The sequence below is a fragment of the Pelodiscus sinensis genome, chromosome 3 (genome assembly GCF_049634645.1).
Source record: "Pelodiscus sinensis isolate JC-2024 chromosome 3, ASM4963464v1, whole genome shotgun sequence".
Lineage (NCBI taxonomy): Eukaryota > Metazoa > Chordata > Testudines > Trionychidae > Pelodiscus > Pelodiscus sinensis.
In genome coordinates, this window is record NC_134713.1 from 44,819,867 (window position 1) to 44,841,285 (window position 21,419).

Consider the following 21,419-nt stretch of genomic DNA (forward strand, 5'->3'; position numbering starts at 1 on the left):
TCTATTGAACCCCTGGGCTGGAACCTGGGGTACAGAATGGGCCGGGGTCTCCCCACCCCAGCCATTGGGAAAGTGGTCTAGACCTTGAGGCACTCTGGAATGGGAACTGAACTGTCTCGGTGCAGCTGGAGAGCAGTGGCCAGAAAGGCCTTGAGAGGGAGAAAACATTGCCTCAAGGGAAGGTGCTATGGAGTACCACTCTTTACCGGGCAGGGACAGCTTCAGAGAGGGGACTGAGTGAGCCCCCTTTTTTACTTGTACTCCAGAAGAGGTTCACTTTATTTTTATTTCAGATGCAGACTGTGTGAGATTTGGCAGGAGGGCAGAGTCATTGAAGATTCACCACAAACCGAGATCATGAAGGCATAGGACTCATGAAAGGTGAGTGCACTCCATTATAGTGGTTGCTTTTCATTCCTCTGTCATTGCTGTTAGGGAGGGTTATGAAAAAGATGGGTCCTTACATTGCAATCTAAAGGTGTACTATGCAATTCTGACCTCTAGTGGTAAGTTGTTCCAGAGCCTTATGCTGAAAACACCCTAAAACTCGCTCTCAGCATCCATGACTCAACAACAAACCAGGTGAGTCATGAAGACTAGGAAGTGTATACAATAGTTAGCCCCTAGCCCAAAAGGGCTTTATATGTGAGGTCTGTGACCTTGAATTGGAGTAAGAATCATACAGTGATCTAGTATAAAGAGCCAACTACAGAAGTTAAGGGATGTCTTCAATTTTTCTTGTCCAAGAGATGGGTTCCTGCTTGGCCTTCCCATTAATCCCAGGTGGTGAAGAGTACATTGCAGCAATCTCAACAGGTGTCCTTAATCACTAGTTATTGACAAGTTGGGAGGAATATAGTTAGGGAAAACTTTCTTCACACAATGGATTTCATTACAATATTTACAAGTATAATAAGGTATACTCCAGGGGCTACGTCTACACTGGCCCCTTTTCCGAAAGAGGCATGCTAATTTTCAACTTCAGAATAGGGAAATCCGCGGGGGATTTAAATATCCCCCGCGGGATTTAAATAAAGATGTCCGCCGCTTTTTTCTGGCTTGGGGAAAAGCCGGAAAAAAGCGTCTAGACTGGCCCGATCCTCCAGAATAAAGCCCTATTCTGGAGGATCCTTCTTTGAAGGAATAAGAGATCCTCCAGAATAGGGCTTTATTCTGGAGGATCGGGCCAGTCTAGACGCTTTTTTCCGGCTTTTCCCCAAGCCGGAAAAAAGCGGCGGACATCTTTATTTAAATCCCGCGGGGGATATTTAAATCCCCCGCGGAGTTCCCTATTCTGAAGTTGAAAATTAGCATGCCTCTTTCGGAAAAGGGGCCAGTGTAGACGTAGCCCAGCATTATTAAGTACAGTAAAACTCCATTGGTCCGGCATCTGATGGTCCGGCACCATCAGGAACCCGGAAGTGCTCCGCAGCTGGACCATTGGAGCTGCTCTGCCTCCAGCTTCCCCTATTCAGCCACTGCTAAAACTGACCAGCGGCTGAATCGGGGAAGCCGGAGACAGAGCAGCTGGGGTGCTGCAGGGTAGGTCCCCTAGCGCTGCCCCTTGGGGCTGCGGGACCAACCCGGCAGCACCCCAGGCGTCCCCGATTCAGCCGCTGCTGAAATTGACCAGCGGCTGATTCCGGGAAGCCCGGGACAGAGCTGCTCTGCCTCAGGCTTCCTGGAGTCAGCTCTTGGTCAATTCAGCAGCGGCTGACTTCGGGACGCCTGGGGCAGAGAAGCTGGGGTGCTGCCGGGTTGATCCAGTAGTGCCGAGGAGCGGCAGTGCGGGACCAACCCAGCAGCACCCCAGCTGCTCTGCCCCAGGCGTCCCCAAGTCAGCCACTGCTGAAATTGACCAAGAGCTGACTCCAGGAAGCCCGGGGCAGAGCAGCTCTGCTTCCGGCTTCCTGGAGTCAGCTGCTGATCAGTATCAGCAACGTCTGACTTGGGGATGCCTGAGGCATAGCAGCTGGGGTGCTGCCGGATTGATACAGTAGCGCCAAGGAGCGGCGCTGCGGGACCAACCCAGCAGCACCCCAGTTGCTCTGCCCCAGGCGTCCCCAAGAGCAGCTGGGGTGCTGCCTGGTTGGTCTCGCTGCGCCAAGGGTCGGCGTTACCCTGACCAACCTGGCAGCACTCCAGCTGCTCTGCCCCAGGCGTCTCCGATTCAGCCGCTGCTGGTCAGTTTCAGCAGCGGCTGAATCAGGGACGCTTGGGGCAGAGCCGGACTATTGGAAGGGGGGGCTATGAGGGGTCTGGGGTGGCACCCCCGCACCCAGACCCCTCATAGCTCCCCGTTCCGATAGTCCGGCATATCTGATAATCCGGCACCCCCTGGGTCCCAAAGGTGCCAGATTATCGGAAGTTTACTGTATATTGTTATTTACTTACAAGAAAAATACAAAGATTTTATTAGCAACAGCTATATCCATAATATACTCTGTTGTATTACATAACTTAATGTACTTTACACATAGTATATACAGCCTGTTTTCTCTCAGGGGACAGAATATTTCTGTTCCAGCTACATTGACAAACATTATACAAGCAATACACCTGTTTCTTTCATGTAATCAGCACCATCTCTAGAGAAGAGTAAATAGCTACACATTTACCTGACACTGCAGATGCTGAACATGCTTGTAAAATGGCAAGTCAAGATTGAGAATTTGCTTCACAAAGCCTTTCTAAATGTTACAAATAAATAAACTAGAGAAAAGATGTTCCTTTATAGAGAGATGTGCACATTCTGGTTTCACTTATTACAGAAACCATATTATTTCTTCCTACCTTAGCCAGTCTGCTGCATGCACATCCAAACACATACATTTTTCCGGCTCTATAATGCATACGTATTTATATCCATATGTATGTGATTGACAGAGAATGGTGATATGGGAGTTTGAGTGAAAATAATGTAATAAGTCACCTCCAGTGTCTGGATGCCAATCTGAAAGCTAAGCCATTGCATGTTTTGTTCATACACCACTACCAAAGGGCAGAGAGCTGATGTTCAAATCCATAAAAGGATGCTTCGGCAGCTGTGCTATCAGCTACCAAGTCTGGCACTTCAGCCAGCCTTCAGCCACAATAGATTGTAATTCAATAGAATTCAAGTCTTTAACTGCCTGAGGCAGCCAGACAGCGGGCCCACAGGTCCTTTCAAATTGGGGTTTTTATGGTTTTTTCTAATCCACAGGAGATCCCAGTGTTGTTCTGCTTTACGAAGACAAGCAAAACTTCAGAAACAGAGAGAGGCACAAATCCTTCAGTGGCACATTCAGGTAAAATGCACAGAAGAAAATGAGGACAGCTACATAGCTATCAGTTGTGCTAACCAGTGACCCAACCTTCCTTGGAGATCTGTGCCAGATGGCACCCTGCACACACGGCTTTGCTCCTTAGAGAGGATCAGTTGCCTCCACAGCACCATTCCCCTGCTTCCTATTCTAATGGAATACTGAAGCTGCATGACCTTTACTGCAACCCCCTTTGTTCTCAAGGATCCCCTGTCTTGAAACTTGTCCAAATATAGGTGGTAAAGGGAGGGGCTCTGGCTGCCCAGCTCTGGTGGAGTCAAAGATATTATTGAGAGCCAGTATAGAGGCAAATGGATTCACTGTGGATGCCCCTAAATTTTAGAGTTTAGAGGTGGAATCTCCTTTTCATATGAGATGGCTTCATATGGAGGAACTCTGTAATGGTGGCTTCATAGGTGCAGCGACCACACATCCTGGACTGTCCCGACTTTAAATACTCTGTCCCGGTGTCTCCATCAAGTAGTGAAATGTCCTGGTAAACCCTGCCGGACATTTCACAACTTGATGGGGACACTGGCCACTCTGCCACTCCCTGCCTTGCCACTGCACCGTCTCCTCCCCCTGCCTCTGGTGTGTGGGACTACTAGTCTGGCCATGCTGCGTCCTCCTCCTCCTTCAGGCCACTAGTTGGTACAGTGGCTGCTGCTGAGAGGGCCAGGTGGGTCCAAGGTAGAACCTGGCAGAGCCTCTCTCAGACCTCTGTGCCTTGGAGCTGCTGCTTCAGCCTGGCTGGGACTCTGCGGGGCAGGATGCGCTCCATGCACTACTACTCTCTCTCACCTCACCCTCCTCACCCCACTGGCAGTGAGCCTGGTCTGGCAGGGAAGGTTGGGGATCTTCACATCCCCCTCTCCCACACACCCTCCGAATGGAGAGTTGGTACTGCAGCCTTGTGGCTGTGCCAGGATTCCTGCTGCGGAGGGGCGGGGGGGGGGGGGGGTGGCTGAGCTCCCTCTCACTTTCCATCCCACTGGGGAAATGGCAGCACGCTGTCCGGAGGCTTTCCCCCACTGCAAGGAGTCATGAAGCCAGGTAAGTTTCCCCTCTCATGCCCAGACTCCTGAACTCCAATCCCCCTCACTCACTCTCTTCCCCCGGTCCAAGACCCCGCACTCCCAGCTTACTCCAATACCCTCCCTTGCTCCTATACCCTACCTCCCAGCCAGATCTTGCAAACTCTTCCCCTTCTGTACTCCATCTCCTGTCCCGATCCTGCACCCCATCCCTATCCCACATACTGGCAGTCCTGTTCTGCACACTGAACCCCTCATTTTTCCCCCACCCCAGAGCCTAAGGGTGGGTGTCTATAAAATCCACTAACTTCAGAACCCCAGAAAAGTTAATTTGGCCTATGGGAAGCCCTGAACCTCAGTCCTCCCTATCCCTTCCCTTGCCCCACGAGGCTGGAGATCTAGAAGAGTGAGCTTTCTCAGTTGTGGGTCACATCAGTGAGCACTGGGGGGTTTTTGGAGGAGTTTATTTGCTTCTCACTTGTGTAGTTCCCAACCGATTTTTCTGTGGGTCAATGGCTCCCAAACCAAAAATGGTTCCCCACCCCTGCCATAAATAAAGAAAATGTTGAAACTTTTTGTGTTGGACATAAATTAATATGTTACTTTATTTAAAATGAAGTTTGATAAACTATTATGAGAAAGTTAAAATACTTAATCTGTTTAATAATTTAAATTAAACTGTTGTCCCTAGCTGCAGCGCTAGCAAAATGGCTCAGCATAATTATGTAATTATCAGTGAGTTTCTATTAGCAACTTGTGGTCTGTGGAAAGGTTTCATTGAGCCAGGTGGTTCACGGGCCAAAAAGTTTGAGAACCGCTGAAAGAGAGGCACCTGGCCTCTCCCCTGGAATTAATGCAATGCAAGTTGGTTAGCAAAATTGCAGTATATTGCATGGGAGGGTACTATGGGGCCTCAAACATTCCTATCAGTAGAGGACAGCGGGAGGAGTTCTTAGAGTGGTCACATGACACCCTTTACTTTTGGTTGTGTGTCCATCTTGACCCTGGAAGTACTACCTCCAGGGGTGGGACTGCTTGTGGCAGGAAGGTGGGGACTATGTGGTCAGAGGGTGTGGCTGATGGAGTTAGAGGCAAGGCTAACAGAGTCAGGGCATGGCTAATGGGGTCAGGAGGTGTGGCTAACATGTCCTCATGTTTGGTTCAGAAAATATGGTCATCATATTCATAGGGGCCATCGAACAACATCCCTTGGGTTTTGCTTCTGTAAGGAGCTGCCAGTCCTCTTAAACCTTATTCTTTTTTGTCTGTATGGATTGCACTTTGAGTGCAATCAGAATATTTTGGCTGGCAATGTCTGTTAGAGCTGAGGCTGTGACCCTGCCCCAAGAATATAGAGGGTGAAGTGGATCCAGCTATTTTTCCACCTGTGGCAATGAAATAGAATCACTGCGGCATTTAATTTCCTGCCTATTGTGTGACTTTGTTTCTCTTGGAGTTATCTATATAGAGAGAGTTAGTATAATTAGTACCTTTCTTACAGTTTTTCTCTGTTTGCCACTGTTGGCCTTAAAAACAAACCAAAACCCAACCTAATTAGCATTGGTGATGTGGATAGTACTGTGATTTAGCTGCCATGGCTGAAACAAAGTCCCCAAGGGTTCAAACTTCTTTTCTTATGATGTGACTATTCCACTTAATAACAAGCTCTCAAAGTGCCTTTTTTACCTCTGAAAGGGGCACATCCATGTTTAATGCTGGGTCTGTCAGTCTTCTTCCTCAAAGACACAGAAGATTGAGCAAAGCCCATCTGAAACTTTCACCATTACTGTCTTCATTAGAATGCCCTGTACCCTGGTACTGGCCACCAATATTGCTCTAACATCAGTCTCAGTGGCTGTGGGAACTCTAGAACTGGAGTAGTCCCACCATTTTAAGAGTATTCATTTTCCTCCTCTTCTCAGAGCACAGTAGGGATGTATATCTTATCCACTTGCCTCACTTCTACTCATGTGACCCCCACTGATCTGACAAGGAATCTAGGAACTGCCACTATAAATGTAAACCCATGGACTCTTGGAAAAAGCAGTCACCATGGTATCCCTGGCAGGCCCAAGCCCTTTACCCCTTATAGTATGAATACTTGGCCTTACTGAGTCTCTGCGGTATGCTTCTGACTAGGAGGTCTGGCTTTACTGACTCTCCCCACTGAGTTCAATTTCCCTGCCATAAGAAGCCTCATAGCTTTGCTCAAGAAGGGCATCCAGTACAGTTTCACACTGTGTGCTAGGAAGAACAGGAAAGAGAAGAACGTCTACAGGCGACGGAAGACAAACTGATACCAGCAGGGATTTCTTCCTCGGGAGCTGGATCAGTAGTGCCCTCTGCTCCTAGTCAGCTGGATAACATAAACAGATTTCAAGAACTTTTGTTGTCCTTATGCTCAGCCTACATTTTGTTGTCCTTCATAAAGAGAAAGTGTGTCTTCAGACCTACCCTATGCTCTTACCAAAAATTGTTTCTGATTTTCATTTAAATCAGATGATTCACCTGTCACCTTTTTTTCTGAAGCCCTGCTGAAAACAAGAGGGGAAGTCAAACTGCACATCCCGAATGTGGTTAGGGCTCTCTCATATTACCCAGTCAAGAGCTCTCTCAGGGGCTGTGTCTAGACTGCATCCCTTTTTCGTAAAAAGGATGCAAATTAGACATATCACAATTGCAAATGAAGCAGGGATTTAAATCCCCCCCGCTTCATTAGCATAAAAATGGCTGCCGCTTTTTTCCGGCTTGGAGCTTTGCCGGAAAAAAGCGCCAGTCTAGATGCAGATCTTTCGGAAAATAAAGCCTTTTCCGAAAGATCCCTTATCCCTCATTTTAAGAGGGATTTATAACATTTACAGATAGGGTTAAAGGTCAGGCAATATACTTCTGAAGACAAAGTGATCATTCTAATAGTATTTAGTCGTGTTTTGACTCTAGGCATTCACCTGCATGGATGAATCTATTCTTTTTACCAGGCCTCTGGCAACTTCTGCAGCTTCTTTGAGAATGTGAGAATGTTGGAAATATTTTTATGATGCCAATATGAGCCTCAGTTCCCCTCTTTATTTGCTATGCACTGACTATAAAAAACAGAAGCCATGAGGCGTTTTTGTCTTTTAACTATCTCAGGTGATGTGAATAAGTGGTTACATGTGAGTAAAAGATCCTACAGGAATAATGGAAACCCTCCTGGCTGAACAATTGATACCTGTTAATGGAAGGGTCCCAGCTGGCCACATGGAGCACAACCCAGGAGAAAGACAATAAAAGGAGGCAGCAGGAGATATTAAGAACTGGGTTCAGTGAGAGAGACAGATCCCTCTCTAGGAGCTACAGTGAAGAGATACTAAAAGAGAGAAAGAAAATGATGATGGTTTCTACAGCAGCATAACTTAAGGGATCCCTAGTATGAACCTCGTAACCTTTGCTTTCCTTTGTTAACCTGGGGACTTCCCAATTCTGTGTTTCAGATGGCTAATAAACCCTACTTCATTGTGAAGAGGAAGCCTAGTGTTACTGCAAATACTGCTTGAGGCAGAGGTGGGCAATAATTTTTGGCCATGGGACACTTCAAAAAATGTTTGAAGTGGCCCCAGGCTGCCCTGGAAGGGATGGGGCCTAAAAATAAAGGGGCAGGGACAGGGTCAGGGCCATGATTGGTCTGAAGGTAGGGGAGCTCCTTTGCCCCCCCTTCCCACTAAGCACCCATGTCCCTGGCAAGGCGGGAAGAGGCTTCACACGCTCCCCCACCTCTGGGCCAATTAGGGCCTAGGGGCGGGGGAAGCACACAAACTTTCCTCCACCCTGCCAGGAGTACATAGCACTTTGAAGTGCTGCATACTCCTGGCAGGGTGGGAGGAGACTTCATGCATTCCTCTGTCCCCAGGCATTAACTGGCCTGGAGGCAGGGAGCGGCAGGGCCTCCACAGGCCAGATCAACCCATGTGGTGGGCCAGATCTGGCCCACGGAGGTCATTTTGCTCACCCTTGAGTTGAGGTGTGTTGATCCCAGAAGGGAGGGGTGTCTCTGAATAGAGGTTTACCACAGTTGGACTTACTTGGTAGAAACGATGGAATAAAACAACTGTTGGAACCAGAGGCTCATTGTTGGAGGTACTGAAGCTAGTGGCTTACCCTTTTGGAAAAGTGAGACCTCCTCGCGGATCAAATATGCTCAAGGAATGTCTCCATGGACTTTTTTTAAAGTTGAGACATAATACAGATCTTGTGGATCTGTGGCAATCCCTGCTTCTGAAGTTTGCAGTACAGCTACATGAGGATCAGCCCCCAATTCCACCCAGCACTTTCTAAGGCCATGTCTACACTACAGAGCTAAATCAACTTAAGGTTAATTGACAATGATAAGCTGCTTTTGATACTGTCTTGCTTGACCTGCTCATAAACAAACTAGGGAAATACAACTGAGATGGTACTCCTATAAAGTGGGAACATAACTGTTTAGAAAACCATTCTCAAAGGGAAATTGATTGTTCAAAGTCAAGCTCGAAGGGCATCTCAAGTGGGGTCCTGCAGAAATATGTTCTGGGTCTGGTTCTCTTCAATATCTTTATCAATGATTTCGATAATGGAATATAAAGTGGAGAGGGATTGCAAATGCTTTGAGGGTAGGATCAAAATTCAGAATGACCTGGAGAATCTGTAGAAATGGTTTGAAATAAATAGGATGAAATTCAAAAAGGACAAATGCAAAGTACTCCACTTTGGAAGGAACTATCAGTTGTCCACATACAAAATTGGAAATGACTGTGTAGGAAGGAATACTGATAAAAGGAATCTAGGGGTCTTAGTGGACTGCAAGCTAAATATGAGTAAACCGTATGACACTAATGCAAAAAAACAAACATAATTCTAGGACGTATTAGCAGAAGTATTGAAAGCAAGACACAAGAAATAATTCTTCTTCTCTACTCCGTGCTAATTAGGTCTCAACTGAGTATTGTGCCAGTTCTGGCAGCCACATTGCAGGAAAGATGTGGACAAATTGGAGAAAATGGAGAGGAAAGAAACAAAAATGATTAAGGTCTCAAAAACATGACCTATGAGGAAAGACTGAAAAAATTGGGTTTGTTTAGTCTGGAGAGAAGAAGACTGATCAGGGATATAACAGTTTTCAATACATAAAAGATTATTACAAGGAGGGATAATAATTATTCTCTTTAATGTCTGGGTATAGAATAAGAAGCAATGGGCCTCAACTGAAGCAAGAGCCGTTTATGTTGGACATTAGGAAAAATGTCCTGTCAGTGTAGTCAAAGTACTTGAACAAACTGCCTACGAGGGTGTGGAATTTCTGTCATTAGAGATTTTTAAGAGCTGGTTACACACAGATCTGTCAGAGATGGTTTAGATAATAGTTAATCTGGCCTTGAGTACATTATTCCGAAATAATGCTGTTGTGTAGACATAGCCTATGAGGCGTCAAGATCATGATTGCTTTCATAGGTGATTTGTGGTAATGCTTGGGAGGGGCACTTCCCCTCTGCACACCCACAAAAAATATAATTTCTAAATGGAGTGCCTCCTCATGACACCTCCTTGTTCCTCTGGTGCCTGTACTCCTCCTCACTTGCATGCACCTGTCACTTATACGTGCTTTGTTAGAGCTGTCCTGTAATAATTACTTGAATAGTCACCTTCTGACTATGAAATTACTGATTGCTAGTCACCAGAAGTATAGTCCATGTGGACAATCTGTTGAAGAAAGAACATTTACTTAACTAGTTCTTTGAGATATGTTCTCTACATGCATTTTTGACCCACCTGCCTTTCCCACTCCTATAGAGTCTGATAACATTCACATTTTGTGTTGGTAAAATAACTCGGACAGGTGAGGAAGTGGTGAGACACCATCCAGAGCATAGGCACAGAGTCCGATCCAGTGGAAACAGCTCAGCAGGAGAATCTGAACTTGTGCAGATGAGATTCATGAGCCCAGATGTGGATTGAATGTGAACCATACATCGCTAAGATCCACCTCTACTGCAGAGTGAGTAACTATTCTTTTGCCATTCCCATGGGCAGCCTGAAGGATGGCATCAGAAAATGAAAAGCAGATGATACCAGACATATTGTAATCATTAACATTAATACTTGCATTACAATAGTGCCGGAGGCTTTGATCAGACATCAGGCTTCACTGTGGTAGGTGATACAAGCACATGTAATGAAATGAACAGTCACTACCCCAAAAAGCTTATATATGTCTAGTAGACAAAACCACACAGAAAGCTGTAGGGAAAGTCAAGGCAATGTTAAAATACACAATGAAGCATTTTGTGTTATCAGTTATTTCTCTGGCTCCTCTGGGGACACATTTCTACTTTGTGTAAAATGATTGTGCCAGAGAATATTTTGGGTTAAAACCAGTTTTACAAAATCTAATATGGACAGAAATATTTTCTTTACAAAATAATGAAGAAAATGATTTGGATTTATTTATTCCCCTACAGCATTTTTCACTTCAAATACAACAAGATTATAGTAGCCTGTCAATGCCGGATATAAAAATAACTAGAAAAAATCTGGTCTAGATTTTTTTGTCCTAGATGAATGAAATGCAAAATAAAAAGAAACTAAATGATGAAAACAACATAGCCAATCAAAACAAAATGATGAAAAGAAAATAGGGGTTTATGTAGTTCAAGACAGAAACTTTTTCCCATGTAGCATTTAAGGTGGTTAAGAAATGACCATGTATGGCAAGGTGCTGTCAAGTTAAAATTGTTCCAATCCCAGCATACACCCAGTAGAAGTTGAACTAAGGAATAATTATTGCAATTGCTGGAAAATATTCTGGAAAATTACCTAAAGCTGAGGCAGGTCCTTGGTGATCTGAAGGAGACAAGAAAACTATCATGCTCCCCTTAACATTTCTTCAGTTTCCCTTATTTAGAGAATGTCTACACTGCCCCTCAGTTTGGACCATCTGGACATGAATAGCATTGTACACCAAGGTGCTGCACTGAAACCCCCCTCCCTGTGCAACGTTATGGGAAAGAATTGAAAGGTTCCCACTTTGCAAGTTGACAAATACATCCCAGAACACTCAAGCAACTGACAGAGGAGATATCTGAGCCATCAGTGAGTATCTTCAAAAACTCATGGAAAATATCAGAGAGATTACAGAGGGTTGGAAAAGGACAAATATAGTGCCCATCTATGAAAAGGTCAAAAAGACAAAATGGGGAACTACAGACAAATCATCTCAACTTCAGTACCTAGAAAGATAATTGAGCAGATAATTAGGCAATCTGTTTGCAGACATCTAGAAGATAATGAGGTGATAAGTAACAGTCAGAATGGATTTGTCAAGAACAAATCATGTCAAACAAGGCTAATGGCTTTTTTGACGGAGTAACTAATCTTGTGGATTGTGTGGAAGCAGTAGTTGTGGTATATCTTGACTTTAAGAAGACTTTTGATACAGTCTTGCACGTCCTTCTCATTAACAAACTAGAGAAGTACATTGCAGGTGGAACTACCAAGAAGTAGGAGAATAATTGGTTGGAAAACTATTTCCAGAGAGTAGTTGTCAGTGTTATGTTGAAAGGGCATATCAAGTAAGAGTCCACAGGAATCATTACTAGGCCCAGTTCTGATCAAAATCTTCATCAGTGATTTAGATAATGGCATAGAGAGTACACTTATAAAGTTTGTGGATGATGACAAGCTGGGATTGGTTGCAAGTGCATTGGTAGGATTCTAATTCAAAATGATCTGGATAAACTGGAGAAATGGTCTGAAGTAAACAGGATGAAATTCAATAATGCAAATACAAAGGTACAGTTAAGGGCATGTACAGGCAGCCCCTGACTTGCAACGTGATTGGTTCCTGGGGAAGCATTGCAAATCGGGGGCATCATAACTCTAACCCTCATTTATGATAGGCATTGTGCGTCATCGTAAATGCAGGCTGAAGTCGTAAGTTGGAGGTTTTTGGCCCCTTCCACAATTACAAAAATGGTTGTAAGTGCTGGGGGTCACAACTTGGGAGGTCACATCACGGGGGTTTCCTGTATACAAAATGGGAAGTGACTACCTAGAAGAGAGTACTATGGAAAGGATCTAGAGGTCATAGTGGACTGCAAGTTAAATATGTGTGAACAGTGTAACACAGTTGCAAGAAAAGCAGGAATGTTGTAAGCAAGACACAAGCAGTAATTCTTCTATTATGAGGAGGCCTCAACTGAGTACTGTGTCTAGTTCTGGGTACCATATTGCAGGACAGATGTAGACAAATCAGAGAAAGTCAAGAAGAGAAAAACAAAAATGATTACGGTATTAAAAACATGACCGATGAGGAAAGATTGAAAAAAATGCATTTGTTAGTCTGGAAAGGAGAAGGCTGAGGATGAAACAATATTTTCACATATTTAAAAGATTGTTACAAGAAGAGTGCAAAATGTTTCTTAATCTCTGAGGATAGGTCCATGGGCTAAAACTGAAGCAAGGGCAGTTTAGGCTGGATGTTAGACAAAAAAATCTTTCTCGCTGTCAGGAAAGTTAAGTGCTGGAACAAATTGTCAGGGGAGTTTGTGAAATCTGTCATCTGAGCTTTTGAGCAACAGGTTAGACAAACACCTATCAGGGATGACCTAGCTATTACAGGCAGTCCCCGGGTTACATGGATCCGACTTACATCGGATCCCTACTTACAAACGGGGTGAGGCAACCCCGCACTAGCTGCTTCCCCCCAGCAGACCAGGGAGACGCAAAGCTAGCACCCGCCCCCCAGCAGACCAGGGAGATGCGGAGTGGCTTTTCTCAGCAGACGCCTCAGCTTGAGAATAAAGGACTGAGGGAAGTGAGGTGTGGGAGAATAAAACTGAGCTCTGGAGAATTGTTTGGCTAGAGTTTCCCCTACAATATGTACCAGTTCCGACTTACATACAAATTCAACTTAAGAACAAACCTACAGTCCCTATCTTGTACGTAACCCGGGGACTGCCTGTACTTAGTCTTGCCTTGTGTGCACGGAATTGGACTAACTGACCTATTGAGGTTTCTTCTAGTTTGACAATCTGTGATAATTGTCTAAAAACCACGTAGAAATGTATAGAAGTATGTAGTCTTGTGAACTCTATGTGTATTTGAGCATGGTGTTTTTAAAATCAGCTTATAGAAACTACCATATCAATAGTTTGAGTAGTTGGTAATATCCACTCATTAAAGTTAAGTCTGAAATGAGCAATAAAATAAGAATTGTGTGCACAAAGCATTTAGTTAAATACTGAAGAAGTCTCTGGAAAACACTGTTGGTAACTTGCAGTTTGTTTTTTTCTTTTCGGGTTTTTCACAGAATACATTGTTCACATTTTGACTTTTAAAAACTGAGATACGTACAGTGTGATTTAATCTCAAATGAAGTATAGTAGCATTGTTATGTCATGTGACTTAAAATGAATTTCCAGTACAGAAATTAAAAAGGAAAGGTAACTCTTTTTGCTAACGCAGGGTGGGAAAGGGTGGGGTTTTTTTATTTCATGGGGAAATTTTTGATGAAAGTTAAATTTTTCAATTTTTAAATTTTCCATGGGAATATGGGAGTTTTCAATTTCTTTAGTTTTCTGATTTAAAAATTTCAAGGAAAGCAAACACTTTCCACAAAAATTTCAGTAACTTGGAATCATAATTGTCCACTGAATAGGGTTTTGAATGGAATTTTTTAACCACTTCCTTCATCGGATGTTTTAACAACTTACCATGGTATTACAGTCTCAAAATAGTAAAATACCACAACTTCCTGCAGTAAATCCAAATGGCCAGATTCTAGGTATGGCATTTTGCACATAGCACAGCTCAGAGACAAGTGGTATAAAGGCAGCCTTATGCATGGAGGCAACTTCATTATGATCCCCTCCCTGGCATAACAGCCTGGCAGACCAACCTCCAGATATCAGAATAGAATGAATATAATTACTCATTTATTTTACCATTTGATTGTAATATGCTTACTATCCCATATATCTTTAAGTTTTAAACTATGTTTATCTCAGTGTGAACATCCTGTCATTACCCTGAAGGTCCTTCTCATATTCTATGTAGACTGATTCTGGGACAACAACCTTAATATCTTCTAATTGGCAAGCCTATAACCCACATTATCCAAATTAATGTTGTTCACCTCCTAGATCAGGCAACAGTCACCATGCCTTTCTGCCCCTTCCCAGTGGTGGTCATAGGCATACAAAGCGCACAGCTATCTAGGGCATCACATACTGGATATGCCTAAGGATGGTCCTATAATGGTCCCTGTCCCCAGTAATTTATTCTATACCTGTCAAGAAACATATTGAATTTAAACAAACCTTTACAATCATTCAGAATTGCTACAATTTGCGCATGTATGGCCTATGCTAAACATAACTTTTAAGAGCTTTTCAGTACCCGTGGCCATCCTTTTCTCCTGTTACACTTACATCTTGTCTTAAATTACACCCTGGTCTTGCAAACACTTAGGCACAAGCTTTAGTTCAAGAATGTGAATAATCCCATTTATTTCGCTAAGACTGTCTTTATTCTTAAAGTCAAGCAGGTGCTTGCATGTAGAATGGGAACTCTAAATTGTAACCTTTTCAGGGCTTTCTATGTGTTTGTATAGTAATCCAACAGACCAGGATGCCAGCCATGCCACTGTAATACAAATAATAATAATCTAGGTGCCAATGAACATATTCACTGGTTTCTTGCTCTCTTAACCAAACACTCATCCAGAGGCTGGTAGATTAATCCACTCTCTTTTTCCACGGTAGCTTTATAGGATGCAGCTATGTTGCTTCTGCTTCACCTTGTAATTGCAGATAATAGGTGTAGATGCACAGTAAGCTTATTATTGCTGCTCTGTGCTCCAGTAGTACACTTCTAGTAATCTGATTGTCTCGACAGTAGTATTTTAGAGATATACTTCAATTCATTTACTCTACTGGATAACAGTAGGGCTAAGAGTATGAAAAGGGTTTAGGAATATAGCTGCTGTACAATGCCAGAACTGGGCTGATCTGTCTTTGCTGTAATATGATTTCTCTGTATTATGTAAGCGTTTAAAATTGTGTGCTCATTTGAGTCTGGGCACTGCAAAACCTAAATATGTCATCATTCTGCTACCTAATTAAATAGCCTCTATAAATATAGTTCTTCTTCTCCTTTTAAGAGCTTATTTATGAATCTGCATTTGTTCTAAAATACTGAAAACAAAATCCCAGCATGATCATATATGTTGCCCCACTCCTGTTCACTGTCTCCATATGGGGTTTTTGAAGATAGAGAGGTAATACTGCTTTGTGGCTTTATACTCAATTTGGGGGCCTCATTGTGCTCTGTGCTGTGTGCCACTTTTTATTTACTTCTCACTAGACCCACTCAGCTGAACCACCAGGAACAAAATTTTGTTCCATAAGTATTACAGTCCAGCAGCCTCCTCTGATTACCTCATGCTCCTAGCTTCAATGCAGAAACTTCATGGTAGAAGGGCAGAGGTTAATGCCTGGGAGAAACCAGGAAGTTATCCAAACATACAATGGTTTGTAGTCTGCTATTTGTAGTTTTATGTAATGGTGTAATTGGGGTTAGGGGGCCAGGCATCTAGTTTTCAACCAGAACATCTAGTAACAGGAATCCTGACGGCTCCATTTGGCACTGCTGACGGGGCCATTAAAAGTCCAGTTGTTGGTGCTGTGGGACTAAGGTCAGTTCCCTATATGACCTGGCTCCACAACAAGGGCAGAATTTCAAGAGAGCAGGGGGAGCAGCAGCCATGTGCACCAGGATGCAGCTTGCTTTTCTACCTGTTCCCCTGATAAGGGAGCCAGGGAAAAGTACTTGGATTCCATAATTTACACCTCCCTTCACCAGCCATGAGTAAGAGGCATGCACAGAATCCAAGTACTTTCCCCTCACTCTCTTGTCGTCAGGGGAATGGGAAGAAAAGCAAGCTGTGTCCCAGGGTGCATGGCTCCTGCTCCCACTGCTCTCTCAAAACTCCACCCTTGCTCCACATGGCTCCTGGGAAGTGCCAAACAGGAGGTCAGGAAAGCTTGGCATGCTGTCCCTATCCAAAGCACTGGCTCCACAGCTCCCATCGGCTGGGAACTACAACCAGTGAGCTATCTAGAGGTGGTGCCTGTAGGCACAGACTGGCTACGTCTAGACTGCAGTTTTTGTGCAAAAATGGCTGGTTTTGCACAAAAACTCACGGAGAGTCCACACCTCAAGCATGCTTTTGCGCAAGAAAAATTACAATGAATCAACAGAACAGAGGGTTTTTCAGGTATAAGTATTCCTCTTTCTATGAGGAATAACTCCTTTTTGTGTAAGAGTTATTGCGCAAAAAGGTGTGTGCTGATGGGCAGCAGGGGGGTTTTGTGCAAAACAGCCTATCAAAACAAGCACAGGTGTCCTGGTTGCTGTTAACAGAATGGCCATCAAAGCTTTCTTGTGAGAGAGCGTCCATGCAGTCTGGACGCTCTCTTGTGCAAAAGCACATCACTTTTCCGATGTGTTTTTGCAGTGTGGATGTGCTCTTGCACACGAAGTTTTTGTGGAAGATCTCTTCCACAAAAAGCTTCTTGCGCAAGAAGCCTGCAGTGTAGACATAGCCAGTGTGCAGAGCCTCCCTCCCCCTGTTTAAAAGCTGGAGGGACCTGCTAGACGTTTCCCTGGAGCCACCTAAGATAAGCACCACCCCACCCCACATTTCCTCCTATGCTCCAACCCCCTGTCCCATTGCCCCCAACCCATCCCTGAGCCCTTTCCTACTTCCTGAAACCATTGGCCCCAGCCTGAAGCTCCCCCTCGCACTCCAAACTCCTCATCCCTAGCACCCCCCCAGAGATTCACTCTCTGCATGTTAACCCTCTGCTCTAGCAATGAGTCCCCTCCAGGATCCAAACTCCCTCCTAGAACCCTCATCCCCTTTTTTGCACTCCAAAGCCTTTGGCCCCAGCCTCACCCCAGAGCCCACACTCTCAGGGTGTGTCTAGACTACATGGCTCTGTCGATGGAGCCATGTAAAGTAGTTTACTCGACATAGACAATGAAGTGGGGATTTAAATAATCCCCCGTTCATTAAAATAAAAATGGCCACCGCGCTGTGCCGACAATCAGCTGATCCACCACAGCGTGGCAGTCTAGATGCAGTGCGGTCGACAAGGGAAGCCTTTGTCGATCGCTCCGGTATGCGTCGTGAAATACACCCCCAAACAGAGCCCAGTGAAAGTGAGTAGGGTGGGGCTTCAGGGAAGGAGTGGAGTGGGGGCAGGGCCTCAGGGAAGGCATGGGGCAAGGGTTGGAAAAAAGGTATTCAGTTTTGTTGGCATTAGAAAATGGATAACTCTAAATTATATGTATGTGAACTGTGCGTTTGGCATACTAATAAGCTAGCCAGATTTGAATATTGGATGTCGTGTGACAAAGCTTCTAAGTAGCATTTTGGAAAAGCAATGTCCTAATTTTTCTTTTCTCATTGTTTTCTACCTTTCCATTTTACTGAGTTTTCAATGAAAGGAATAGAGGACTGGATAAGGTAGCTATTTTGAGAGCGTTATTGTGCAAATATTGCTGGATACACTTGATTGTATGCTTACAGTATCAGTGTAGTGCAAGTGCCTTGCCTATTTTGCATTGTAAAGGAAAATAAATGTACCTTTCCTTCTCCTCAAACCCAACTGACACCATGAGATAAACCTGAATTACTGAGGGTATCTTTGAAAATGTGTTTTGCTTATTTCACTTAGTACACTTTGTCACACAGACCCATCTATAAACAGTAGTTCTTTGCTTATTTCAGCCATACAGTTTTCTAAAAACCAAACAAAACTCTACTTCTGCAATGTATAGTGGGATAACTCTAGAACATAAAATATACAGTAGCCAAATGATAAACAAAATGGCAGATCTTAAAAGAATGCCAAAGTAACAATCCTTTGAGTTTCTATTTAATATAGATAAGTTACTTGAACTACAGCTGTTTGGTGTTTGAGGCTATTTATGCATAAATCACTTAGTTCAGCTTGGATTTAACATTGATAGGAAATAATTGATCTTTAGAAGTTTTATGAAGGAATTGCAGACTGTGAAATTAAAGGAGGATCTATTGTTTAACTTTGCATTTCAGCTGACAGGAATATCACAGGCAGTAGAAAGACACCTGTTTTCTCTGAAGGAAGAAAGTTTTATAGACTTTTGATACACATTAATTCTATCAACCTATTGCTGTAAAATATGTAGCAGCATGTTTCTTTCCAATTCATGTTTGGAATTTCCACAGTTATTAACTATGTGCTGGTAAATTGATTCACTTTTGAAAAATCATTACACTTATTCAAAACTGTACATGAGATTCAAAGCTGCTTTAATTTCAGAACCCAAGTCACATTGACCTAGAATCTAGGCTGTCTGGGTTCTATGACCAGTTTTGTCACAGACTTCTCATGGACTGTAGGTGAGTCACTTAGGGCATGTCTACAAAACAGAGCAAAAGTTGAATTGAGATACTCAACTTCAGCTACATCAATTGTGTAGCTTAAGTCAAAATAGCTTAATTTAGCTTTGGCGCTGTGTACACAGCAGGAAGTTGAAGGAAGAACACTCTTCCTTCAACTTCCCTTACTCCTTATGAAATGAGGAGTACAGAAGTCACAGAGAGAAGTCCTCCAGCTTGAAATTATTTTGAAATAATGGCTTTCTGTATAGATGCACACTTTATTTCAGAATAACATCAGTTATTCCAAAATAACGTTGCTGTGTAGACATGTGCTTAGGCAGGTATTTTCAAATGATCATATGGGAGTTAGGCACCCAAATGTGATTGAGAGTGGATGAGGGTTAGATGCCTAGCTCTCCTAAGTGCCTTTGCAAAGTCGAATATTAACATTTGTGCTTGTGTTCCCTCTGTGTAAAATGAGGATATTAATACTTTACCCCCTCCCAAGGTTGTTGTGAGGATAAGCTCATCAATATTTGCAAGGTGCTGAGATATGATGGTGATGCATGTGCCATTGAAGAACCCATAAAGAAATTCAGTGTTGCCAGCTCTCCAAATTTTATTGTGAATCTGACAATAGCTACTGTTTTTCTTAACATCCCAGCATGGATTAATGGGTTACGTGAGAATCTCAGCTTCCATTTTTTACAAAGCTAAACCTTTAGCTTTCAGAACTGAGGGAATAAAGTTGAAAAATGTTGAACCCTAAAGGTTTCAACAGCAGAAAGCAAAATTAAAAACACACAATTTTTTAAAAAGTCCCATGATTAAGTCAGTTTCCTGATTTTTTTTTGGATGCTTGATGTTGGCAATACTGTATTTTCTCCAGACTAAGTATTAATAATGCCTTTTAGATGCCCTAGTTACTTACACATTTTAAAACACAGTATCACAGAACATAAACCCCTCAATAAGTAGATGTTCCTAAATCATCATCAGCTTTTAACTATAGACTATACATTTAAAATGATCAGATACCAACTTATATCTCATCCCAGAAATGACATCTATCAATCATGAAGCCCCTAACTGGAATTTGTATAACATCAGTTTATTTACTCAGTTACTAGTGTATAATATGCTGTCCACATTCTGCTGGCAGTGCCAAGCATTGATAATGTTTCTTAGTCCTTGAGATGCTTCACAAGTGAAGTAGATCAAATGGTGATGACTCAGTACCTCTGAAAGTGGCATATTCAAGAGCCCACTAACAAGAAGGATATTTTGCCAATACAATCCACTTCTATTCTATTCAACTGAAAAGCAGTTCCAAGAGAGGGATAATCAGTCAGGGTATGTCTAGACTGCAGAACTTTTCTGGGATACCAAAGGTATCTGCTGCATCCAAGGAACACGTATGAGGAAGAAGGGATGTTCTGAAAGAGGCTTTTTTCTGACATTTGGCCAAGTGTAGATGGGCCAATTGTCAGAAAAGCCTCTTTCAGAAGAAAAGCAGGAAAAGATACACAAATTGTGTACCTTTTTCTGATAGAAATTTGTAGTCTAGACACAGCCTCAGTCTGGTGATGCATTGCGAGAGGGCATATCTAAGGGAAGGTATATGTTGATATCTGCCTATCAGGCAACCCTGCCCTAATATGAATACAGGTTTGAATTCCTTTGCTCATCCCCTGGCAGCCCAGTTCGGTTCCTTCTTGATTCTTTACTCTGTGCTTCTTCTTTCTCTACCTTGCTACTCGCTCTACTCTGGCCAAACCTTTGTTTCTTCTTCCCTGACTGCACATGGTCCCAAGCAGCCCACCATTCCAAAGCAAAAATTCCCCCTTCCGCTATGTGTGTGGGGAGCAGAGAGAGTGCGCAAGATAGTGTGTGTGAGTGTCAACTAGAGGAGATGGGGTTTTGTGCATTTATATGTGTGTGTGTGTGTGCGTGCGCGCATGCATGTGCACAACATAATGTGGTGTGATAGACCCAGGGCAGCTGGCTACAATAGTTTGGTGGAGGACAGACATATCAGGAGCTGGGTGAATGTTTTTCTGTTTCCTGAATAAACTGCCAGATGCAGTTGCCATGTAATCAAGGCAGTCAGGCAGCTGAAGCTAATTAAGAGCTTGCCTGATGCAGCAGGCTAATCAGATACCTGCCAGCAATTAAGGCCTGCTGGGCTACTTAAAAAGCTCCCTCCCCACCCCCAGGTAAGGGGGAGAGAAGAAGAGTGAAGGACTGAGAGGAGGAAGTGCATTGCTGAGAAAGGAAAGTGTGTTTGTGCTGGATCAGGAAAGATTCACTTAGGTACCAGGGAGAAGGTACTAGGGAAGTATTTGGGGAAGTGGCCTAGGGAAAAGGTCGCTTTTTGGGGGGGGGGGGTGGCTAGACGAAAAACCCTGTCAGTTGCTGCTATCTAGAGTCTCTGGTCTGGAACCCAGAGTAGTGGGTGGTCCCAGGTTCCCCCCAACTCTCCCCACACTACTAAAATGTCTATTCCTGGAAATGGAAGCCAGGATTTTGGAAGGGTTTCACCCCAAACCTTTAACTTTGCCAATGATGAGAATGGCTCAGTAAGCTGCAACTCTGGCCTCTAGAAAAGATAAGAGGCAGGGTGGAGGGTCACAGGAGCCT

General features: G+C 43.6%; 1 long non-coding RNA gene across 1 annotated transcript; it reads left to right on the forward strand.

The window, feature by feature from the left end:
* The first annotated feature begins 291 nt into the window (after positions 1–291).
* Positions 292–10,340, forward strand: LOC142827585 (uncharacterized). The gene is made up of 3 exons (XR_012902264.1): positions 292–381; positions 3,203–3,287; positions 10,188–10,340. It is a non-coding gene; the product is annotated as an uncharacterized LOC142827585 (long non-coding RNA).
* The last annotated feature ends 11,079 nt before the right edge of the window (positions 10,341–21,419 follow it).